The sequence below is a fragment of the Mesocricetus auratus genome, unplaced genomic scaffold (genome assembly GCF_017639785.1).
Source record: "Mesocricetus auratus isolate SY011 unplaced genomic scaffold, BCM_Maur_2.0 Super-Scaffold_100020, whole genome shotgun sequence".
Classification (NCBI taxonomy): domain Eukaryota; kingdom Metazoa; phylum Chordata; class Mammalia; order Rodentia; family Cricetidae; genus Mesocricetus; species Mesocricetus auratus.
The window spans coordinates 7,521,761-7,539,363 of NW_024429201.1; the positions used below are offsets into that span (position 1 = coordinate 7,521,761).

At 46.1% G+C, this 17,603-nt stretch overlaps 1 long non-coding RNA gene across 1 annotated transcript in view; it reads right to left on the bottom strand.

The window, feature by feature from the left end:
* LOC121133137 overlaps positions 1-17,603 on the bottom strand; it is a 79,026-nt gene that overhangs the window by 12,327 nt on the left and 49,096 nt on the right. The window lies entirely within an intron of this gene.

Genomic DNA, 17,603 nt, shown 5'->3' on the forward strand with positions numbered 1-17,603 from the left:
CAAGCCTACTGCTGTTCTTTTCACAAGAGCAAGGGAATGGACCCACATCTGTGTCCATCCACAGATGAACAGATAATGAAAATATAGTATATGTTTACAGAGGAATCTATACATCTGTAGAGAACATGAAATGCGTAGGAGAACAACGTAACTAGGAAGTATTATGCTAAGTGGGGTAACCAGGCAGAGAAAGACAAACTCATGTTCTTGCTCATATATAGATCCTGGTTTTTAATTGTTAAATATGTACATTTAGGTGTGAGTAAGTGTTGGGTCGAGGTCAGAAAACTAAGAGGAGCTGGGAGATGAGAAAAATATAAAAGATGCTTTAAGGGAGGGATGGAGAGGATTATAAAGCATACGTGATATGGGAGTGGAAGGGACAATCCTGGGGTTGGAAGGAACGGCCCAGCAAGGATGGGGGAAGCAGGGAGACTGGGGGGAGGGGGGAGTACAGGTGAAATGGGGTCTAAGGAGAAGAAACAAAAACTAAGGCCACAAAGAAACTTGCTAATTTGTAAGCTGACTCAAATACGTAAACAAATGAATACATAATGAAGGATGGGAAAAAGAAATACATGTGAAGTAGGACAATGCTAGTCTCTGTCATGTGGGCTACTGTGGGCACTAAGCAGACACGTGTGTAAGGCGTGCAGAGAAACATGCGGCAAACAGTTGTGCTGTGTCTTTCTGCAGCGATGCTAATGCTACATCCAAACGTCTGCATGAGTGGGGTTGTCCTCAGACCACCTGCAGAGGGAGAGAGCTTGGCCCTGGATATGTTTTGTGTGCTGAAGACTTTTTTACAGATGAGTTTATGGATGCTTGCCTTACCCTCAAACTCAGCACTAGGACAATCCAGGTCTTCTCTGTCTCCCCCCACCATCCCCAAAGCTGCCATCAACCCTCAAAACACCCAAGGAATTTCCTTCAGAGCCCTGTGACCCTGCTCATAACCTCTCTGGCAAAGGCAAAATTTCTTTGGATAAAAAAAAATAGATTATGAGAAAAATTCGGAAGTCATTTATCATCAAGGTAAATAACTCAACTAGAAAATCATGCTTTGATCTAAAAATAAGGTGTGATTAATACCCTTGGGTGGTTGACACTCTAGAAACAATTCCAAAAGAAAAAGTTTGTAATATATCTGACAAATTCCTATCCTAGGAAAACTGCATTTCCCACTCTGTTAATTACTGTTTCTTCTCTGTGAAAGAATAGCTGGCAGAAACCACTTACAGGCAAAGGTTTATTTTGGTTCGTGGTCCAGGGGATGTATCCATCATTGCAGGGCATTTGGTCTATGGCAGGGGGAGTGTGCATCAAGGCTTGTTACATGGTGCCAAGGAACAGAGTGCTCAGGCTGCAAACAGCCCTCCCAAACTGCCCCCAGCCAGCCCCCCTCTGAAAGCCATGTCTCCTGCCTCAAAGATCCTGCAAACTCAAAAACAACACCAAGAGCTAGGGACTAAGTATTCGAACATACAAGCCTTCATATCCAAACCATAACACCTACCCCAGGCTGACGCGCTTTCATGCTGAGCCCATTCCATGGCCTAGATCCTGAGGCAGAGTACCACAGGCAGGAGTATAATTAAATAATTGCTGAAGCTCTTCTGTGCAGGGCTAGCCTTTCTGACTCACTTGTTTCTGGCTCCAGAAGCATCTAATGTACCCAGACATCCTCTCCTGCCTGGGAGCATCTTGGGAAATGTTGGTACTCCAATTAAAATGATTATCCGAGACCATCTCTAACATCCTAACAGGGCTAGTGATTTGGAGGCTCTGTCCCCTCACTTCACTCCAAACATGTAGGCTGCCTTTGAGAAATGCCTAGGTGTGCCAATTCCCTTGACACAGTCATATGTACAACTTCAGTCATAGCCAGATTGGCAGATCAGACCAGAAATAGGCTGTCTAGAACTCCATGTTACAATGTCTCTTATCTACCCTTGGTGGAGAGACAAGAAGGAGATAAGAAACAGAGAAATGAGGTAGTTGATCTTATATTTTTGTTAGAAATAAAATCATAATTACTCTAAGACGTATTTGCAGACAAGATTACATGTGTGGGAAATGAAGTGATCCAACGTTAGCTATTGTGTCTTTTGTCTGTTCACATGACCTCCAAATTCTTAACTTGTTCCGTCCTACTGGCTCTTTTCATATTTGTCCTGTTCTAATTTGGCTGTTAGAAGAGGATCTTTGAAGTCCTGTTAATAAGTGACTACAGGAAAATCCAAGGTAAGGAGAAAATTTAACTCTTTTACCGCTCCAGGGAACTTGGCTTCCAAGGAGGTATTGTTTTAAAACCAAGAACAAACCCCTAAGATTAGGCTCCATGCTTTGCTTCCCAAATCTGGATCCCTAATCCTTGAGAACTAATTTTGCATGATCCTACTTCTGCAGACTTGGGGTTTGGGGTACATTTCTCTTAGAAGGAGGAAGTCAAGTGATGAATGACGAGGAGGGGAGGGGGGCGAGGGGACTCGTGGGATACAAACTTGTGGATACATGCAAAGTTACCACCCATATGGGAAGCTGCTTGTAAAGATGATGACATTCAAGCTTGGCCTCTCAGCAGTTGTACCTTTGATCTTGGAAAACTGCCCGAACAACAAGAGTCATTCCAAATTTTAATTACGGTGAAGGTTGGGGGACACTTTTTCACTCTCATCAAACACCAGAGGTCTACTTTCTGTCTAGAAACGGTAAAAAGGGTAGACTTCAGAGTGACCCTCTTCCTGCCCCGAATCCCAGGTTGCTGAAGATCACATGTGACAAATTTTAAACCTGTTCTGCCAAAGTCTGAGACAGAAATTCCACAGGTTCCAAATGACATAAGACTCAGATGTAACGCTGGATATTGCACCGTTCCTCATGAGGCCCCACTCCAAGTCGAGCTCACACTGCAGGTGTGTCTGCCACCCGCAACCTTTGTGGAGGAAGTTATCCTGCAAGCAGTCTTCTCTGTCCTGAACTTGGCTGCAAGCTGTGTGAGGAAAGTGGAGCAGTCGAGGTAGGTGATGGAGAAAGAAAGGTTGGTAGAATTTTTAATCCCAGAGGCAAAGGCAGGAGGATCTTTGAGTTCAAGACAAGCCTGGTCTACAGAGTGAGTTTCAGCAGTCAGGGCTACACAAATAACCCTATCTCAAAAAACAAAACAATTCAGAATGTACAATGTATGTACTCACCTTGTACTGATATACTTTTTAAGAATTGTGATTTTAGGGTACTAGATTCCTAGAAATTTCAGTTTACCAGTTTTTAAAGATGTAATTAGAAGTTATGTAATAACAGAAGCATGAAACAAAGCCATAATTATAGCTATAATATTAAGTTAACCTGTGAAAGACCAGCTGTGAAGAGAAAAAACACACAGCTTTCAGGGACCATTTACTGTAGCATGGTTTGCCTAAATTCCTAACCAAAAATAGAAAGAAAAGAAACATAAAAGGCTACATCTAACATACCACCATTTATGAGAACCAATTTCAATGTAATGAGATAAGACCTATCTCCAAACTGGGTGGAAAGATATGATTCCTAAATTCCGAGGGAAATTAAATCACAAACTTTAAACAAAACAGCATGAAAAAAATCAATAAAAAAAAGAAAGGTTGGTAGAGAGGGCAGGGATGGAAACCAGGGGGCGAGGGCTGGGAGAGACATGGTGTTTGGTAGAAAGCAGAGAGGGAAGATAAGGTCAATTAGGTGTGATCTCTGCTGTTGGGGAGAACGTGTAGAGAAGAAACTCTGGGCCCTACCCCTGAAGGCAGGTAACAAGGTTGATTGTTCTAGAACTGATGGACCTAGGGCAACCAACTTCAAGGCATTCTAGGCAGAAGTGAGGCTTCGCTGACGTTGATGAAATTCTCTCTGCAGACAGCCTATAGCCAGGAGCTGTCTGTCTTTACTGACAGCCTGTCTAACCTCTAGAGTTCAAGCTTACTTTGCTGCCCCACCCCAACTATGAGAAGCCATCTTGTGCAATAAATCTTGTATTTATCTTCTACTGACTCTGCCTCACATGTTGGAGCTGCTCTGCTCTGATACAGATGGGGAGCCCAGATTCCTCCTCAGGATGGAAGGCTCTGTTTTGTCAGTTACTGAAAGTGTCTTCGTGGCTTTTAGCTACTGCCCACCTTCAGGAAGTGCCTTGACTCAGCAGGGTCACCTTGCCCTAGGCCCCACTCCCTTCCCAGGATGGCTTATTCTGATTGGTAGATGTGTGAGAGTGAAGGCCTGATCCTATTCCAACCTGGGGTAACCCTGCAGGGTTTGCCCATCCTCAGGGCTCCTTGGAGAATTTGGCTAAAGCTTTACCCTGGCTAGCTGTGGCCAAACGTCCCCCCTCTCAAACGTCTTCCTTCCCTTCTTTCTTAGGGTCTGGCTCCAAGAGCATCATCCACAGGCCCTGCCCCTGATTCTCTCTCTATTTGCAGGAATCCTCTCTATACCAGGAACCTTGACCCACTGAATTCTACTTCCTGTCTCTTTGATCTTTCCTTTGCATTCATCTCTATCCATCACCATGCATTAATGTTTTAGGTTTGCCTTCATTTTAAAGAAAGAATACAAAGCCATAATAACCAATCCCTAACTTTGTTTCATCTTCACGACACACCTGCTTATCTTCTCCTCCACACCTAAGCTTCTAGAGGAACTAAGCTAACGCCATCTCTACTTCTATCTCCTCCTCTCGCCTTCCTTGGCCAGCACCACTCTGCTAAAATTCCTTTCCCTAAGACATTGCAACCCCTGCAGCCTGTCCTGAGCTTGACTTGACAATTGTCGGAGTGATTTTTTTATCTCTCTCTTTTTGAAATCAATCTCCTGATCTAGCAGCCCCTAGATGTCATGTATTCTTTAGGATACTCTGTCTCTGGGCTTCTCCGTGGCTCCTGTCAGCTGCCAGCGTTGACTCCCCACTGCATTTTCCCCTTGTACAACTGGCCACACCCAAAGTATTAAGTATCATTTACAAGCTAAGGACTGCCAAATTCCTACCTCCAACACTGACCCCTGACCTAGGCTCTAAGTGCTGTATTTCCTACCATTGACTACTGTTATTAGAATAACCGATCTGGACTAACACTGGATTCATACCCACATAGCCTCCCCTTTTCTAGGGTAACAAGACAAAGACACTCCAGCAATGAGCCTCCCGCCTTTCACTTACCCTGTCCCTCTTTCTCCCTAACTCCTTCTCCCTTCACCTTCTCTCGGGCCACTCAGCTGACTCACACTGGGAATTTTGATGTCTTCCTCCTGAACAGCGCATTTTCAAGCAGCCCTCTTTCTCCATCTTACATTTTTACCCCTGGTCATCGTTGTATCTCACCTATTTCATAGAATGACGAACTGTACTGCCGCAGGAACCCAGCAATGTGAGCTTTGGAGTGCTCAATTCGGTCCTTTCTCATACCACACCCCAAACACCAGTCAAGAAGACCACAGAGCAAAGGGACACTTTTACCATGAGCTTCAATTCTTGGTCATGTTTCTGTTCCAAGATGGCAGAGTCCCCACCCATATGGTTCAAGCCTGTTCCCAGAGCCTATGCAGGACCCTGCTCCAGACCCATAATCTGACTGCACACGGTCTCACTGGAGTGCACAACTGCAGGCTTAGAGGTAGCCACGCAGTGCCTGTACACAGTGAGGGAAGGCGGTGGATGCTGGACACAGAGGCTGCATTGTCCATATTTGTGTATGTGTTCTAGATAGAGGTGGGGTATCAAGCTCAGGAGAAACAGGTAACCTGACTGGTTGTGCTTTCTCGCAGTCTCAAAAACATGTTAGGGAGATGGTTCTGGTTAAGGGGAATCCTTCACATGCCAAGTGCCAAAGATGGGATGTTTAGGCTTCAAAGATGAACCTGATATATCAGTGTCCCTGATAGTCACAGGAACAGACAGGAAGGGAGCTGTAGTTTCACAAAGGTATCTTTGAACAGTTTAGAAAGCCAGGATCAAGCCCTGCCACGTGACAATGGGAAGCTGTCCTACCTGGGGGAACCTTGGATATGGACTTGGAAGCGAGTGAATAACTTTGCCAGGCTTGAGAAAGAAGTTTAGCAAACACAAAACAATGGCGGCTGAGGAACCATGGATGGCTGAGCAATCTGGAGGCTCCGGAGTGGGTGGCTGCAAAGACAGCGAGAACTGCCACGCAAGGCATTGTGGGTCCTTCTACTTCATCCCTGAACTAACGGGAAGTTTTCAAAGCAGGTGGTCCTGTCCCACTTGCTGTTATCAACGTCTTTGAAAGACCTCTTCCCTGTGCTAGCTTTGAAGGGGTCTCCTGTCCTTCCAACTCCACCCTCCCCTCAGAGTCCAGCCACCATCTCCTGTCTCCAAACACTTGGCCGCAGTCCAGCTGGAGGCTGGCTCTCTTCTGCTTCTTCGGTTTCCCTGTAGAGTCTCGTCCAATCCCAGCACAGTTCCCAAGCCTCGTAAATCCTGCCCACTACCTGTTGCTCGCCTCATCTAAATACATCATGCCCTCAGCCAAGCTGTGAGTCTGAATGATTTCTCCTCTTTCAAGTCACATGATGATGTGGGGAGACAAGTGTAGACTTTATATGTGCAGTGTTGAGGTCTGGTCCTGGCTCTGCCACTTTCTGACTCTATACGCCTGGGGAGGTCGCTGACATTTTCAGAGTCTTGGACACCTGAGCTCTTTTGTGAGGTTCGTGAGAATGTTAAACTCAGGTACACCTGGCACGAGCATTCAGGCTCCCTTTAGAGCCTTCCAGTGTGCAGCTTTTCTCCACAGCTAACTCCACTGCGCTTGCCCATTTTACAGGCCCAGAGTCCGCAGCCTGCATTCTTGTCCTAACCACAGCCTAAAGCCTGCCTCCTGTGTATGTTCTTATAGTTATGCCTTTCTCTCTCCCCGCCTACCAACAAAGGGATAAAACCCATGGACTTAAGCCATAACTACAACGAGCCTATAACTAAACACCCAAATCAATACTTTTCTGATAAGGAAGTGACACAATTGGAGTTCAATAGATTGTTTTTTAAGGACAATAATCTATTTAACTTTATTTTATATGCATTGGTGTGAAGGTATCAGGTCCCGTGGAACGGGAGTTACAGACAGTTGAACCTAGGTCCTCTGGAAGAGCAGCCAGTGCTCTTAATCACTGAGCCATCTCTCCAGCCCCAGGAGTTCAATAGATTGCAATCGTCTTCCAGCCAGTAACCCATACATCACTGGCCTTTGGGAAGATATGGTAGTAAGACCAATAAAGACATTTCCATTTTTCCATCTGTCTCTGCATGTGCTGTGGGCACATTGCTTCAGCTGTGGAAATGTCTGCAAATTTCAATTTATTGAGTCCAAGTTTCAGTTTATTGAGCTCAAAGAGTAATACCCAATTACACACTCGGGGAGAAGGGAGAGAATGTTGTCCTGCCTGGGATGCCGTAGGCAAAGGGTGGCCATGGTTCCTCTGCCAGAGAGTGCTGCAACAACATGGCAGCTGAACCGTGTGTGGGTGGAAATGAGACAGCTGCGTTTTGTGGTTCTGTCATTCGTATTTGACAACTGTTTGGGGTTTTGGAAACTCATGGCATTGAGTTACAACACCTAACCCACTGGTTTTGATAACCACCATTTGTCCTCTCTGTGGGAAGTCCTGCCAACTCTGGGATGAGGCAAGGTCATGTTCCATGGTCCTGGCTGGCCCTGGCTAGCACCTGAAAGCCTTTCGTGTGTGGTGAGATAAGCTTTCAGCCCCAGCATCAAGCACTTCTGTGAGGGTTCAAGGGCAGCATTGGGATAAAGATTGCTTCCTGCCTTTAAACACCAGATTCAGTGTTAACATGGTCACTAGCCATGGGTCTCACTGTGGGAGTCTGTGGGTACTCATTAGGGAGTGTGAGCATACTTTGTTTTCTGGCATTCCGTCATGGATTGCCAGTGAGAGGAAATTCCCTTCAACCTTTTATTTCACCATCATACATGGCCTTGAGCCAGCCTACCCTGCTTGAAGCAAGGTGAGAGAGAAACAGAAGCAGGATGAGTTTCTCTAGATCCATGACAAAGGCTGTGAATGAAGGACCCAGTCATGATCTCTGAGTGTCTCAATTGGACCTATTACCAAGATTCACTGTGCTCTGCCTCCACTTAAACTCTGAAAACGGCTGCATTGGTCTCATTCCTAAGAATAGTGACTAGTAAATGGCTGCAGTGTGCCTGAGGTGTGCCTGCAGTGTGCCTGCAGTGTGCCTGAGGTGTGCCTGAGGTGTGCCTGCAGTGTGCCTGAGGTGTGCCTGCAGTGTGCCTGAGGTGGGCCTGAGGTGTGCCTGCAGTGTGCCTGAGGTGTGCCTGAGGTGTGCCTGCAGTGTGCCTGAGGTGTGCCTGCAGTGTGCCTGAGGTGTGCCTGCAGTGTGCCTGAGGTGTGCTTGCAGTGTGCCTGAGGTGTGTCAGCAGTGTGCCAGCAGTGTGCCTGTGGTGTGACAGCAGTGTGCCTGTGGTGTGCCTGCAGTGTGCCTGTGGTGTGCCAGCAGTGTGCCAGCAGTGTGCCAGCAGTGTGCCTGTGGTGTGCCAGCAGTGTGCCAGCAGTGTGCCTGTGGTGTGCCAGCAGTGTGCCAGCAGTGTGCCTGTGGTGTGCCAGCAGTGTGCCTGCAGTGTGCCAGCAGTGTGCCTGAGGTGTGCCTGTGGTGTGCCTGCAGTGTGCCTGCAGTGTGCCTGAGGTATGCCAGCAGTGTGCCAGCAGTGTGCCTGTGGTGTGCCAGCAGTGTGCCTGAGGTGTGCCAGCAGTGTGCCTGTGGTGTGCCAGCAGTGTGCCTGAGGTGTGCCTGTGGTGTGCCTGCAGTGTGCCTGTGGTGTGCCTGCAGTGTGCCTGTGGTGTGCCTGCAGTGTGCCTGAGGTGTGCCTGCAGTATCAAGCCCACAATATCAGTCTTTACAGACAGACAGACAGGCAGGCAGGCAGGCAGGCAGATACAGATAACTGATAATGGTTCTTCAAGGTGACACAAGTAGCAAGGTGTGGTTCCAAGCTTCTTGAAATATTTATCTAAAATACCACACACTGTTTCTCCCAATTGTATGCCACCAAGCTCAGGCAGAGTCAGCCCTTACACTATCCCACTATCAATGACCCTCTCCATGGTAGAGGACAGCCAAGAACAACATCTCTACTGGCTCCTTTTAAAATAAAAAACAAGTGGGTTTGCTCTGGGCATAAGAACGGGGAAAGTAATTGAGCTGAATTTTAAGGGTCTGACAGCTCCATTATAAGATACCCTGGATAGTCTCAATTTATTTAGGTCACTGTTGACTTTCCTAGAGCCCCCAAACACACTTTAGGATCAGTCCCCAAACTTTGCACCTAGAACAACACCTTTGAATTCAATTCACGCAATGGCACATTTCAGGTCACAAGTTGACATTTTCTCTTAATTCAAAGACACAGTTAAGTGGAAGTAAATGTTATCTAGAGTGGCGCCATATAAAAGAATTCATAAGACAAGGCAGTAAGTCTGGGTTTGGGAGTTTCTATACAGAATCAGCTTGCATGAGATAATGTTTTCTAGGTTCAAGTGTGATGTCGCAGCCTTTGCTTCAGTATTTCACTTTACAAGAAAGCACTGGACTTATGAGAAGCAGGGCTGAGAGCTGCTGAAGTCTAGTTAGCAATCCTGATGGGTGCGATGATGGGTAGGGGAGAACAGGAAAGGGACCCTCAAAGCCAGGTACTGTGGCAAGTTCTTGTTAGAAATTTGCAACCTAATGATTAGAGAGCTAGACCTGTTAATTCCAGCCTGTGAGAACACAATGGGTGTGACTGAAGTCACAAGGCCAGTGGGATTTGCAAAACTTTGTTTACCAGACACTGTTATTGAACAAGTATTCCTGCTGGTTCACTGGCAAGATCTTCTAAAGCTTCGTTTGTTTTTATAAACATTTGAAACTTGATAAATAGCATAACCAACTTCCAGCCCCTCCCCCTATAAACTAGATGGGGGAAATACAAGGGTGTAGTGGGGATGTCTTCATTTTCCCCATTTGGAGCCCATAGGCTTGACCAAAGACTGCATTTTGTTCATTGACAGAAAACATGAAAGAAAACAGCAAAGGCCACGTGAGTCAAGTTTGCCTTAGGACCATTAGCTCAGAACAGGATGTGTAGGTCAGCCTAAAAGCCCATGTTAGGAAAGCAGGTAGGTCTGGGTTCCAATCCTAACTGCGAGTCTCTAAACTCCAGTTGCTTCACAAGTAAAATGGGCGTGTCCATTTTATTCATAGGGAGGATGAATACATGGAAAGTACCCGACCTGTGGAAGACACTAAAATCCTATTGTGTAGACAGAGAACAGCATGAAACAGAAGACTGTGTCCACAGAATGAACGCTTGCTGAGGCAGGCAGACTCCATGGGACTCCAGCTTGTCCCTCTTCCTTCTCTCATTTGCTGATGATCTGCACTGTGGGAAGAAAGCTGACAGAGAACAGCCTCTAACTACACTGGACCAGAGCTCGACTTAGACATTGGTCCATTCTGCTAATTCGAGTCCTGAGGGAAGTCTGATGGTGAACTCAGATTCACAGGGACGAACATACCGTCCATGATGGTGGGCTCAGATCCCACCACTTCCAATGAAGACCGTGTAGTCTTCTTCTAAGTGATCAATTAAGTTTTAAAGTCTGCGATCTTCCTCTTAAGACACACAAAAACTGCTGGTTGAAAAACTGTAAATACAATTATTTATAGCCTCATAAAAATGGCACCAGATGAATAGAGAAGATAGCTGCTTTTATTGACTGTTTTTTTTTTCTAACTTTCTCACAGCCTGTGACTTTTAAAATTGTTGACAACTAGATGAGTCCTATTTATCTGGTTACAAGAACTGACATGTTTGCATCACACACATGTGTTTTGGAATATTAATTTAAGATGTATTACATTTGTTTATGCTGTGGAACATTGCTTAATGATGCAAAGATGTGTTGCATTCTTTTACGATTCATTTGCTTAACTCTGTGAAGCTGTGTTGCTTTGCCTAAAACACCTGATTGGTCTAATAAAGAGCTGAATGGCCAATACTAGGGCACGAGAAAAGACAGGAGGGCATGCCAGGCAATGACAACAAATTGAAAGAGAAAAAGAGGGATCAGGAGGCAAGAGAGATGGAGGAGCAGGAAAAGAAGGGGCCAGTCAACCACCACACAGTCAGGCCTGGGAGTAAGAGTGAAAGTAAGATTACAGAAGTAAGAAAAGGAAAAGGCCCAGAGGCAAAAGGTAGATGGGTTAATTAGTTAAGAAAAGCTGGCTAGAGCCGGGCGGTGGTGGTGCACGCCTTTAATCCCAGCACTCGGGAGGCAGAGGCAGGCGGATCTCTGTGAGTTCGAGGCCAGGCTGGACAGACAGCCTCCAAAACAATACAGAGAAACCCTGTCTCGTAAAAACAAAAAAACAAAAAAACAAAAGAAAAGCTGGCTAGAAATAAGCCAAGCTAAATTCAGGCATTTATAAGAAAGAATAAGCCTCCATGTGATTTATTTTGGAGCTGGGTGACTGGGCTCCAAAAGAGTAGAGTTAAAAACAACCAACCACACATGTGTACACACACACATACACACACACGCACACACACACACACACACGCACACACTCACTCACTCACAAAGCGGTATATGTAGATACAATCTGAATGACTCTTGCATGGGTAAACAATAGGAAGACATGACATAATTGGAATGATTTTCTATTATGGGTGAGTGAGAGTTAGGCAAAAAATGTCTTATGTTTCTGAAATGCAATTTGTGCACTTACCATTTGCCCTCAGATTGTAAAATGTGGGTGTGAATGGCTTTCTAACAGCTCCCTGAGCATCCGACTGACTCTCTTCTCGAATTTGCTTGGTGTCTGGGTTTGCAGACCCCAAATCAGTTGGGCGTCCTCTAACTGGAGACTCCACTCCCTCTGATTTTTATTGACTCACTGAATTGTTTAATCTCTTTGTCATGGAAGTAAGTGAAGCCTTCATTCTTTATAGTTGGGTTTGGGTATTTATTGGGAAGAATTGAAGCACAGCAAAGATGGGAAAAAATCATTAATTTCTAGTAATAAGGTAAAAATCACTTTGCAAACATTTTGAAGACCATTGCTCCATAATTCAGGGTTCACATTTGTATGGTGACAGGTGTTGCAGGCCTTTTAGGATGTCTTGTCTGAGATGTTCTCAGAAGTCTCTGCTTGTCTTTCTCTTCCTTTGACCCTCAATTGGGGCACCAGGCAAACATCCCTGACAATTTAAGCCCCAGATGTGACAAATAGAGATTTAAATTTTATGATTAACCCATCAGAGATCTCCTTGGTTTTTGCTGGTCTGGGCTCAGAGCCAACAGAAATTGAGTCAGACTCTCCTTGTGGGCGGACACTGGAGCCCAGATGGACAGGGGGGTTTTTTGTTGATGAGCTGGATGAAAAGAATCAGCCACTCCCCTTGCAAAACCAAACGAATGGCTCTGTGCCCCTGTGTTGGTTTGAGTGCAAAATGACCTCACGTGCTCATGGGTTGGAAACAGTGGTTTCCGGCTGGTGGTGAGGTTTGTGGAATCCTTAGGAGACTGAACCTAGGTACAGGAAGTGGGTCATTGCGGAGACAGGTCTTTGGGTCCTTAGAGTTGGGTTGTGTTTTTGGCTAGATTTCCCTCTACTTCCTGACTGCCTACACCAGACAACCAGCTACCTCTGCCACAGATGGAGTTGCTCTACTCCAATGCATGCCGCACCATGATGATCCCTACCCTTTCAAATCATGAGCCAAATACATGCTTCCTCTTTGAATTTGCTCCCTTAGAGTATTTTATCAAAGCCATGGAAAAGTAATGAACACATCCCTCTGAACGTGAAGGTTTCATTCATCCCACAGGAACCCTCCCCACTCCCCCAGAAGCAGTCTAGCCTTCTTTGGTCTAGGAAACAGTACTCCCAAGCCATCAGTCTCAGTTTTGGACACACAGCTAAATCGTAAAGCGGAGGACAATCACTCTAACTTTCTTTGCCTCAATCTCATGTATCAGAAAGAAGAGCCACTGCTCCCAGCTGACCATGGGATAGACACATGCACAGCATTACTCAGAGATCAGGACTACCCACCTAGTAGTTCTGGAGTGAGCTGAGACTCCGCCTTCTGACCACACAGCTCCACACAGTTGACTCGAGTGTTTATGGTCCGTGACCTGATTAGCAAAAACCTACACAGCATCACTCATTTCAGTTACATCCTTATTTGTCCCTAAGCACCAGATCTATGTTCTAGGGATACAAAGATGCACAAGAGATTGTCACTTTCTTAATGACAAACAGTTCACCATTCCACGGGGAGGTAGAGACATAAGCATTGTCTTAAATCTGCAAGAACTATATTGTTACAATGCAAACAAACTCCTTTAGGACCAAAGAAGAATCATATTGTATAACAAGAGCACAAATGTTCCTATCTGTGTGTCTCTCCCTTGCCCGTTTCTTCTTGTGCAAGCTTCAAAGGGAAATACACCCATCACAAGGAGCCCAGGTCCGACCAAGACTCTCCCAGAGGAGCAAACCCTGGGCAGGTTTTAAATGGTGGGAAGTTGGTTCTCATGAGTGAAAGTACATATATAAATACTTCATCCAGTTGGTACCAAAGATTACTGAAGAAGCTGTGTATTTTCAGGCAATGTTAGGGTAAGATTAATGGTACCAGGTAGCAGGGCAGAGATGGGTAGGTGTATCTGCTCATGTGTGGCTCATCTACATACTCTCTGGTTGGGCTCCATCACTAGGTTGTTCTTCTGCCATCACAAAACCTATTCTCAGGACTTAATTAACAATGAAGCGACAATACTTAAAAACATACTGTGAAAAACAGCTAGATAAATGCGTTGTTGTTGCTATTGTTTTGTGACAGTATCTGTGGTGGTTTGCATGCGAATGGCCCCCATAGGCTCAGCTTTTTGCATGCGTCCCTCCCAGCTGATGTACTGTTTGGGATGAATTAGGAGGTGTGTCCTTGTTAGAGAAAGTGTGTTGCTGGGCCACGCCAGGCCAGTGTTCCTCTCTCTGCCTGCTGCCTGTAGATCAGAATATAAAATTCTCAGCCATGGTTCCAGTGCCATGCCTGTCTCCTTCCTGCCATGATAATAGACTAACCCTCTGAAATTGCAAGCAAGCCCCCAGTTAAATGTTTTCTTTTGTAAGAGTTGCCTTCATCATAGTATTTCTTCACTACAGTAGAGCAGACCCTAAGCCAGTAACTCTGTAACCCAGGCTGGCCTCCACCTTCCTGAGTGCTAAGAACTCATGAATGAGCCGCTAGGCTTAGGCATGCATAGAATTTGAAGTGGTTAAAAAAAATAATGGTGAATGCTGTCTTCCCAAGAGCACTTTCCTAATGCTATCCAGCCAACTTTTATTTTATTTTATTTTATTTGGACCTGTGTTACTTTTCTGCTTAAGGAAGGTAAAGAGGACATGTGGAAAGTGAGGAGGTATTGGGTGAGGCCAACTGCAGAGGGAGCAATTGGTCTAACCAGGTAAGTGAGCAGGCTCACAGGCATCTACCACACCAATCTGAATGGCTACTTCTGCTGCTAGGGTTCCTGCGACCCTTGCTAACAATCCATCTTCCTGGGCCCCATTCCTACCGTACATTCTAGCATGCAGAGCAGCAGTCCCATATTGAACAGGTTCTCTTGGATCCAGTCTGAAAGCATTTATCCTAAACCACAGGTTCTTACCTCAGCTTCTCAGGATTACCTGGGAAACTTCTAACACCAACTTGCTTGGCCTGGGGATCTGAACTCTTTCAAATTGCCCTGGGAAAAGTATATTGTGCATTCAGTTATTACCTAATAATCTTTTTTAAAATGCGGATGTTGGTTTGGAGAAATGGCTTAGTGGGTAAAGGTACTTGTCATGCCAGCATGAGAACCTGAGTTTGAATCCCAAGAACCCACATCAAGCTGGGCAAGGTAGCTGTGCTGGCTAGTTCTGTGCCAACTTGACACAAGCTAGAGTCATCGAAGACGAAGAAGCCTCGATTGAGAAAATGCCTCCACGAGATAGGGCTGTAGACAGCATGTATGGCATTTTCTTGATTAGTGATTGCTGGGGGAGGGTCCAGTTTATTTTGGGTGGGGCCATCCCTGGGCTGGTTGTCCTTAGTTCTGTAAGAAAGCAGGCTGAGCAAGCCATGGGGAGCAAGCCAGTAAGCAGCACCCCTCCATGGCCTCTGCATCAGCTCCTGTTTGCAGGTTCCTGCCTGGTTTGAGTTCCTGCCCTGTTTCCTCTTATGATGAACAGTGATGCGGAAGTGTAAGCCAAATAAACCCTTTTCTCTCAACTGTCTTCTGGTCATGGTGTTTTGTCACAGCAACAGAAACCCTAACCAAGACAGCAGCAGCTCATGGCTGTAATCCTAGTGTTCATGAAATCTAGGAAGTAGAGACAGGAGAATCATAGGCTCTCTAGGGGCAACAAGCCTGATGCACACAGTGACAAAACAATGTGAGATCCCGCCTTGAACAAGATAGAAGGCGGACTGACACCCCAGGACATTCTCTGAACTCTATACCTGTGCCACAGCATGACTGCAAATGTGCCCGCACACCCACAATTTTTAAAAAATTAGAATATTCTTAAATAAAAAATTTGAATCATCTCACCTGGGATGAAGAGAGAGCCTCTGACTTTCTAACAAAATCACTGGTTAGTGTGGCTGCTGCTTATGGTGCCTTGAGGGGCAAGGCTCTTGACCATCGCGGCCTCCTTTCATGGTCACTTAGGAACAACTATAGAAACCGTGTGGGCTCCCAGTGCTTCTCTACCTGGTCCTCCATCTGAGGGCCGGCTATTAATTCTTCAGTCTGTAGTCCCAGTGCCCAGTGATGGCATTACTCTGCACTATTACCATGTGCCCCTATTGGAGTTTAGAAATTACAAGTTTCAGTCAATCCTTGTTTAAAAATGTCAATAAAGGTTACATGGTTTTAAAAAAAGTGGGGAGTGCATCTCTCCAGTATTCACTGGATTCTCTCCTCTGACTACTCTTCTTAGGGGCATTGAAATCACAAATCCAGGGTAACTACACATCAACTGCCTTGGCGTAATGACACCTGCAGAAGCCCACAGGCTCCAGGGGTTAGGACACACACGACTTTTGGGAGTAGAGGGGAGAAACGGAGAGATGCAGTATTTAGCCTACCACAGGTTTTTCCCCTCTATCTTCTGGAGCCCAGGCCATTTAGTGATGACCCTGGTGTGTCTGGGCCAGGCACAGGCATCATGTAAATCCATGGACCAGAGCACAGATGGCCAGGGAACCTGAGAAACAGACTCTGTCCCAACGGAGGTACACAGGTGCTAGGCCTCCAGTACCTTCCTAGAGGTTTCCCCTTGTATTTCCACCAAAAGAACACACTGCTCAAGCCCCAGCCTCCTGGATAGGCACTGTGAATTTTGGACATCCCCACCTGGAGACCATGGAAACTAGAAACTTCAACCCTTCTTCGATGTTAAAGACCAAGGGCAAGCAAGCAGAAGGTTGAATCAGTACTTCCACAGTAGGCTCAGCATAAAAGTGTATTTCTTTTTTATTTGGCATTTATAGAATTCTCCAGCACTTCTCAGCCCCTGTAATTATAACCCAGATTTCATTCGGCCTCCTTCAGCTTAGATTTAAAAGCTGAGCACTCTCTTGAAGTAGGCGGCTATTAAAACTTCACGGCCTTTTACAAAATATCGGTTGACAGGAGGTGTTATGAAACACTGCCTAGTACAATTAAAATCACACCAGGATTGTCAACACCCATGCATCAAGCACACTGTGAGAAGTGACTGTCGGGACGATGGCACAGAGAGGTCTCTTCCCCCACTGGCTACCCTGGCTCTGGGCTTTTCCAAATCATCTGTGAGGCCCAGGCTTTGCCACTAGCTTTGAGCCACAAACTGCAGCCATGGCACCAGGAATGGGCCAGAAGTGGCTGTCTTTTCCCCAGACAGGAATGCTGGCTTCCCACTTGTCAGGGGACTCCAGGCAGAGATCTGAGTGGGATCAGAGGCACCATTTTTCCTTTCTGTCTTCAGTTATAGCCACGTGGACCAGCGTTGGTGTGTGACTATCAGCAAGAAGCCTAAGTGTAAGAGGGGAGCAAGTCCATGAGGAGATTTCACCGATTATTTTCATCCCTTGACACTGCAGACTAATTCCAGCCACCGCATCTCTCTATCCTCTGCCTCCTTGAAGACTACCAACTGGGCCCCATGTGTGTGAACCCAGTGGCTGCCTCTCCAGCCCCTCCTCACCCCTGTAAGTCCTGCTTCCTGGTCTCAGTTCACACACAGACCTTTGTTCTTCCCATCACGGCAGCCTCCGGTTCTGACCCCTTCTAGTTAGCCCTCATGCCCACCTCTTCTCCAGCCTCTGTGCCCTCAGTACCCTCAACGTCCGACAGCCTCTCCAATGCTCCGATGCTGACACAATGTCGTGTCAGCATCTTAGCCAGATCTTCCCTCTAACCGGAGCCTCATCTACTCTCCTAACCAGGCCAGGCCCTTCTTACCCCTTCATTTCAGCTGAAATGACTCACGGAGAAGAGGG